Source organism: Macrotis lagotis, chromosome 5 (genome assembly GCF_037893015.1).
Source record: "Macrotis lagotis isolate mMagLag1 chromosome 5, bilby.v1.9.chrom.fasta, whole genome shotgun sequence".
NCBI classification, from domain to species: Eukaryota; Metazoa; Chordata; class Mammalia; order Peramelemorphia; family Peramelidae; genus Macrotis; species Macrotis lagotis.
Genome location: NC_133662.1, coordinates 251,051,418 through 251,059,661, shown reverse-complemented (window position 1 = coordinate 251,059,661; position 8,244 = coordinate 251,051,418). Strand labels below are relative to the sequence as shown.

Sequence of the window (8,244 nt, the reverse complement as noted above, 5' to 3'; positions counted from 1 at the left end):
AATCTTTATTGATAAAGAGAGCTTCCAACATTGAAAAAAAGATTGCTGTTTTGTATACATTGTTCTTCTGATTCTGTTCATTTCATTTGGCATCAATTCCTGCAAGTCTTTCCAAGTTGCTATGAAATTCTCCCCTTCGTTATTTCTTAAGGTGTAATGACATTCCATTATATTCATAGACCCTGATTTGTCTAGGCTTTCCCCAATTCATGGGTCGCCTCTCCTTTCCAGTCATTTACCACTAAAAAGAAGAGGCTATAAATATTTCTATATCTATGGGTCCTTTCACGCTTTTGTTGATCTCTTTGAGGATTTAGAGCTCACAGTGAGATTTCTGGGTCACAGGAGATGCTCAGTGTCCTGACTGAGGGCAGAGTTCCATATTGTTCACCAGAATGGCTGTACCAATTCACAGCTCCACTGAGCAAATGAGAGTACCCATTTTCACACAGCCCCTCCAACAATTGTCACTTTCTGTTTCTGTCCCTTATGATCATCTGGTTGGCATGAAGTAGAAATTCCGAGTGTTTCATTTGCATGTATCTCCTCATTTCACATGGTTGTTGATATTTGGATTTCTTCCTTTGATGTCTGTCTTTTTACCTGAGAGTTTCAATTTTTAGGAAATTGTATTGATTTCTATTTTCCCCCTTTACATGGAGTCCTCATTTCTGCTGTAAATTTCACTCACTATTCCTTATTCTACACTCTGGGGACCACGTAAGACAAGTCACCTTGTAACCCCCAAAAAACGACCAAAGGGTCGGAACCAGAGCCCCAGATCCTCTAAGCACTTGTCAAGGTCTCTTTCCATCCCATTAAACTACTTCCATTTCCCCAGGGATCCATGTGATGAGACACAAGGTGGAACAATAATGGTGTTTCATTTTTATTACAGATGAGGTGGGGAAACTTCCCAATTGGATATTTTGGCCATCCAAGTCAAGGCTTCCCTGCAGTATTTCCTTCCTGGATACTGGTAGGATTTAGTTTTCTTTCTTCTCTACTGAGACCTCAGTCTTGCCAACCCTGGTTGGCCCAGGGTCTCTTCTCTGCTTCGCTGAAGTATGATCCTCCTAGAGGGAAGCTCTGGTCCTTCTCACCTAGAGTGTAATCCTCCTGTCTCAAGGAGTCAGTGGGACATAATGGCCTGGATAAAGAGTGAAGACTGTTAAGCCATAGTACCAGCCATGCATGCAGAAAGCCCCTCGGCCCATTCTTGGATAATAGGCAGACTGGAGATCCGCCACCCCGGTATCTCTGTTACTCTACAGTCACGATGAAAGCCAACGAGGGAAGGCAGGAATCAGGGCAGCTGTCTGATGGCTTTAATGTTAAAATGTGTTGAACATTCACAGGCCACGGAACTCTGCTAAGTGAACCAAATGTACCTCCCTGAGGCCATATGCTCCAGCACAGCCCAGCTGCAGTTCTCTTGAAAAAAGCAGGGATGTTGTGTGAGGATTTGTTTTGTGTGTTTTTTTTTTCATCCTCCCTTTTTTCTGCCTCTTGTTGAATGGTTAATGCCAGATGCCATCATCAGAGCCAGAAAAAAAACAGAAGAATCTTCAGCAGCATATCATCCCCAGAGAACAAGAAGATTCTTGCCTTTTAAAAGGCATCTGCGGATTGTGTCTCATAGACATGCATAAGGGAGGACTCATTCTAACTCATAGGCTTCTTTTTTTTCACTCCTCACCCCTACATCTGCACATACAAATGCACACACTCACACACACACACACATACATACAAACATGCTCACACACATATACATACACACATTCATTGCCAAACCCAAAATGTGGGTGCCAAATCAATGGATCTTAAAGATCCACTTTGGATAAGCAGCCATGCTCATGAAAGGCCTCTTCTCTAACTAATATCAAATGCTAAATAAGTTAAACATCTCTTATGCCTTCCATTTGGAAAGGCAACATGATATAGTGGGGAAAGTACTGCTTCTGGAATCAAAGGAACCGAATTTGAGTCTTGTCCTGACTGTGGGGCCATGAACAAGTTATATAAACTCTCTTGGAGAAACCTCCTAAAGTAGCCTCAGTTTCTTTATTTATAAAAGCAGAGAGTAAGCCTAGAGGGTCCCTGAATAGCTAGTAAGATCTATGTCTAGACTTGTTTAACCTCTTGTTCTTTATTGAAATTTCTTTAATGAAATCCTTTAACCTCAGTTTGTTCAACTGTTAAGTTAGAGATTTGGATCACACTCCTTTCAACTCTAGGCTACCTCTCTAGAACTCAGTATCTTTTTTGTGGCAAGACAGTTAGGGTTAAATGACTTATTCAGGAACATAGCTAGTAAATGTTGAACATATGAGGCTGAATTTGAATTCAGGTCTCCTGACTCCAAGGTCAGTACTCTATCCTTCGTGCCACATAGCTGCCCTTTTCTGAAAAACAAAGGAGCTGGGTTAGATGCTCCCAAGAGTCCTTTTAGCTCTGAATGCAGCCTAAGATTTAAGGACTCCCCAAATTTGGGAGAGGTTAAGAAAAAGGAAGAGAAAATTGCTTTGCTCTGCAACCTTTTCACGATGGAGCAAAGTGCTGGACCTGGAATCAGAAAGATTCATCTTCATGAATTCAAATCTAGCCTCGGACACTTAGTATGTGATCTTGGGCAAGTCACTGAACCTTGTCTATAAAATGAGCTAGAAAGGAAAATGATGAACAATTCCAATATCGTGGTCAAGAAAACGTGAAATGAGATCACAAGGAATTGCAAATGACTAAAATGGGGATGGGGCAGCTAGGTCACAGAGTGGATAGAGCACCAGCCCTGGAGTCAGGAGGACCTGAATTCAAGTCCATCCTCAGACACTTAATAAATACCTTGCTGTGTGACCTTGGGCAAGTCATTTACCCCTATTGCCTTAAATTTAAAAAAAATAAAAAATTTAAGAATTTTTAAAAAGATAATGACTAAAATGACTGAACAAGGCAAAGAACAAGGATTCCAGACACTGTGCTAGCTGCTAGATATTCATAGAAACAATGAATAAAAGATGAAGAATCTTTTATTTAAAATACTTACTTTATATATATCAAGAACTTTGCCTTAACTCTAATGTAATACTAGAAATACAAATGCAAAAATAATGACTGATTTTTCTCTCTCAAAGAGCTTATTTTCCAGTGGGAGAAATGACAACCAAAGAGGAATGGTGGTTAGGGAGGGACAGGTGGTCTAGGAAGTTACAGAGATGGTGAGTGAGGCAATCAGGACACATTCCATTCAAGAACAATAGCATCATTCCAGGCCTGGAAGGTTGGGGAAGAAAGAACTCATATCCACTGTGGCAAATTGGCTGTTAAGGAGTATATGAAAGAAGTGACCAGAGAGGAAGAAGGGAAATGAAGCATAAAGAAGGATTTCATGGAGAGAAATCAGGAAAGAAGGTCTTTAGGACCAAGTTGCTCCATGGGATTAAAAAAATATATCCACACATGGCTGTTGTGGATAACTGCTATTGGTTAGAAGTCTACTGAGGAGGTTCTGGAGAAGAGAAAGTCAATTCCCTTCCCTCAAAGAGTTAATATTTTATTAAGGGTGCAGTGTCATTAAATAAAAAAAATAGAACACAAAAAATAAAATATGTAAAAAGTCTTTCCCTGGATGTTCATGATTAGTTTCCTGTAGGAGATGGGACTTGGGAGAAGGCTGGAGTTACTAAGAAGAATTCTCAGAAGCAAAGGTGAGGATGGAGTATGTTCCAAGAAGAAGGAACAGCTTGAACAAAAGGACAGAAATAGGAGATGGAATGTTGTATACAGGGAAAAGGAAGCAGACCAGCCTGGCATGAACATTAAAGTGTTTGAAGAAGAGTAATCCCAGACAGGCTAGTGGGAGCCAGACTATGAAGGACTTCAAAAGCCAAAAGAGTGTGTTTGTCTTTTATCCTAGATTCAAAGAGGAGCTACTAAAATTTTTGGATCAGAAATATGATCTGGTCACACCTAGGCTTTGGGAATGCCATTTTGGTATTTATGTTGAGAACAGATTTGAGAGGACAGAACCTGAAGTCAGGGAGATCAAATAAGAAGCTGTGGTGGCTTTGGAGAAAAATGAACATTGTGCTAGGCACAAGGGAGCAGAGGAACTTTAAGGCATGCTCAGTTCCTTCCTTACAGTACTATAAGACAATCAATGACAAAAGCAAAATGCCTTTAACAGTGCAATGGAGTGTTGGATCTTGAGGCTGAGGTCCACTGATGGGACCTTTTCTCCTCTGATCTTCATTTTGCTTGTTTGTGAAATGGGAGAGGGAATTAGATGTAGCAACCTTTGAGGTATTTTCTCAATCAGGGACCCCTCACCTTTCTTGTGTCATGGATACTTTTGATAGTCTGGTTAATACTGCAAATCCCCTCTCAGGGAGGGAGAGAGAGAGAGAGAGAGAGAGAGAGAGAGAAATACAAAGGAAATCAATTGTGTTACAATATAGTTCTCAAAATATTTTTAATTTAAAATTTTTGTAGACCCCAGTATAACAACCAATGCTTTGAGTCTCTAAAGTCTCTGTTCAAGGCCACTACCATACAGAATGCTATCCAGAAAAAGATTATATAATAGAGAGATGGTAATAGAACACACTATCATTCGGAAGAAGAGATAGTGTACTCAGAGAGATTCTTATCCTGACGTCTTACATCCCATATCCTAGACATGGAACCCTCCATCATGTGGTGTTTCAGCTTGTCCTTGGGAACCAACAACCATTTTTTTAATGTAAAGCAAAAACAAAAACATATTGTCAAAGGTTTTATCTTCTCTTCAGAAATTATTTGTTATGGAATTAATGTATTCCGAGTATGTAAGATATTCTTTAAAAGAAATTTGCTGAACAAATGAAATGCTAGCCACCCTATTGATCCAGGTGAGGAGGAAGAAATAACCTCCAGAAAGAAACCATTATGAGAAAAGAAGGTGAGCTTGTACATCTAATGGTGACAAGGAAAGAGAAACCATCAATTTGGATGGGAGGTAAGAGCAGGGTAGGAACATGAAATCATCTATTTTGAGCAAGAAGGGATCATAGAGGAAAGGATATTGATTCAAGTTTCCTCATTTTTCAGATGGGGAAACTAAGCATCTATAGAAGTCAAATGATTTGTCCAAGGTTACAAGAGAAACCTTACTCAAATACAACTTACCTGCATGTCATGCCATCATCTCCCTTCTTCAAATATTAAGGACAAGCATCATCATGTAGGTATAAGTGTCTGAGGTTGGGGTTTAAACTCAGGAGTTGGACTCCAAATCTAGAACTCTATCCATGATGTTACCATAGCTGCCTTTTGCGAGGATTTCTGTGCCTAATAATAAGTATCAGAATTTCCAAGATCATAGATGACGTGAAACGGGGAGAATGAACAGACAAGGTAAATGAAGTGTAGATTCAACCCAACAACATTTCCTAATCACTAGCTATATCCTAGAGTTTGGATTTATGGAGACAAAAATGAAATTATCCTTGTTCTCACAAAGCTTGTTTTCTAATAGAGGGAGTTAGTGAACACACATTTATTCTGTGTTTACCCTTGAACCAGACACTGTGCTGGCTACGAGGGATACAAGACAGAAATGAAATAATGTTGACTTTCGGGGATCTTAAATTCAGCTAGGAAAATATGGCATGGGGGAACTATAGTATTCTATAGACAGGGGTAGAATTTGCCTTAAAAACAGAACATAGATAATTAAATATAACTCAAAGTCATTCAATAGTAAGGGAATGCTAACAACTTGGGAATGGGATGAAAAATATTCCAAAAGCTTTGGACAGGATAGGCAGAATCTAATAAAAAGAAATTTAATAAGAATAAATCTAAAGTCCTATATTAGGGTTCAGAAAATCAATGGCACAAATACCAGTTGGGGAATACTATATTAGACAATGGTATTTCAGTATAAAGGTTTGGGTACTTTAGTGGACAAGCTCAATGTCAGTCACCAGGGAGACTCAATGGATAAAATCCTAAAGCAAACCTAAAAGAATGAACTAGCAAAAGGAAGACTATAGATGAGAGCTATAATCTCAAGAATGGGAAATCAATCAGATATGCTAAACAGTACAAATGAAAAACAAAATGACCCAGAACTGTGTCGAGAGTTGCATATAGGGGCAGCTAGGTGGCGCAGTGGATAGAGAACTGGCCCTGGAGTCAGGAGTCCCTGAGTTCAAATTCGACCTCAGACACTTAACAATTACCTAGCTGTGTGGCCTTGGACAAGTCACTTAACCCCATTGCCTTGCAAAACCCTAAAAAAAAGAGAGTTGCATATGATTGTCCAGGAACTTGGATCTAGGAATCATAGAGTACTGTGGATTCTAGGATTTCAGCCCACCTTGACTTGAAGATGATTATGCTGGGCACCCTGTGACATCTCCAGTTGTATCCCCTTCCCATCCTACTTTGGAGGTGTTGGTCTGAACCTCTTTGGATTGGAGAGAAGGAGGTTGATCTGGTCTGAGGATGTCAGTCCTTGCCCCAGGATAAAATTGGGGAGGAAGACATTAGACTTCATTTTAATCTTCCCTGTTTGTTCCTGCTTCCCACTTTCAGGACTTTTTAAATTGAGCCTTGTTATCTTCCGTCTTAAGATGAAGCATGGCAAATGAACTCATTCCTTTCAACACTCTCTGGATCAGTTGATTCTTCTGGAGAGACCTTTGTGATTAGCAATGGATTTGAATAGCATCCCATTCAAACTAAAAATATTTGCTCTGGAGAAGCAAAGACTTAGGATCTGAAGAGACTGATATTGGGAAGATGGCTACATACAAATTATTGGCAGACTCATCCAGAAGAGGTACCAGATTTGTTCTTCTTAGCCCAGAGAGAAGAACCAATAGTAATGAATAAAAAATTACTGAGAAGACATGTTTTAGCTTGATAAGAAGGAATTTTTTCCTCTAGCTACTTAACAGTAAAATGAAGTTGGGGGCTTCCTGAAGACTACAGACTATCAAGGAAAATGAACACTTCTTGGGGATACTCTAGAGAAGTTTGCATGATTGGTTTTGGGATTAAATGGATGACCTCTGAAGTCCATTTTCATTCTGAGATTTAATGACTGTGATTATGACTCCAGCTTCCTGGTCTTTGCTATTTATTGGTCTCAGTTTGATATCACTTGATACCAAAGAAGGCAGAGTAGGTTCTAAGTTTCAGAAGTCATGGATCAGCCAGGGAATTTAACTATATTAATCCATGCAATAAAGGAACTCATTGTTTTTCACAGATTCCATAAGAAATGAAATGAGGTTTCTAGGCTCTGAAGTCAAAAGCTTCAGAAACATAAAAAACAATAAAGTCTCATTAAAATCCTAGAAATATAATTCCCAACAGATTTGTGCAGCTGAATTTTCTTTACTCTTCTTGCAAAGTGTGTATATGTGTGTGTATGTATATATATGTATCTATACATATTTATGTGAAAGGGGTTTGAGACATGCATGGAATTCTGGGGTTTGTAGTTCAGAAGGACAAGTATTTCCTCACAGTCAGAGTGGGAGAGTTAAAATTTGGATCTAACCTTTTTAATGAATATTAATTTTTACATATAATTGGGGAAAACACAAAATATTAAATAAATTTTTTTTAAAAAAGGGAAAAAAAGATGTTTATGCTAGAAAAAGGTCTTGAGTAGCCATTGGGAGTTTTAAAAGACACATACATGGAATGTCTTCAAGGGATGGTAGAAGGGAAAGGAGAGTGAAGAGTTTCCTGAGCCCTACCTAGGACTTAACAAGTTAAACTGAAAGCATAAAATATGAATGTTGGAAAGTATTGGTTGCTTAGGAACAAAGTAGAAACTGAAAGGAGAATGGAGCTTTTACACAAAAAGAACTCAGGATGATGGGCCATTGGGTCCCTGCAGCCATCTTGGAACAGAGACCTTGGGCAAGAACTTCTGTTGCATCACCTCTTAATAGCCCAGGGAAAAATCATCACCATCACAAATAGAGTCTGCTCTTTCTCCCAATGTCTTCGCCCCCTGCCTTCCAGTAATAGACAATATAAAATATTTTGCTCATTTCTTCTACCTCAAAGTTTCTTATTTCCTGAACTTGACTCAATTATAGAGAGGTTAGCTGGCAACATATAAAAGTTTTAATGATAGCAAAGAGTCAATTCTCTGTCTAAAAGTTGGGAATTTTCCCAACTGAGGGTTCTGAACTTTATAGATTGTTCTGTTTACTTTTTAATCTGAAATAAACTCCA

General features: G+C 39.0%; 1 long non-coding RNA gene across 2 annotated transcripts in view; it reads left to right on the top strand.

Annotated features, from left to right (window-relative positions):
* The first annotated feature begins 5,360 nt into the window (after positions 1 to 5,360).
* The window catches only part of LOC141490163 (uncharacterized), a 55,984-nt gene continuing 53,100 nt past the window's right edge, over positions 5,361 to 8,244 (top strand). For both annotated transcript variants that reach the window (XR_012469076.1, XR_012469075.1), the window contains exon 1: positions 5,361 to 5,397. This is a non-coding gene — a long non-coding RNA (uncharacterized LOC141490163). The remainder of the gene's footprint in view (positions 5,398 to 8,244) is intronic.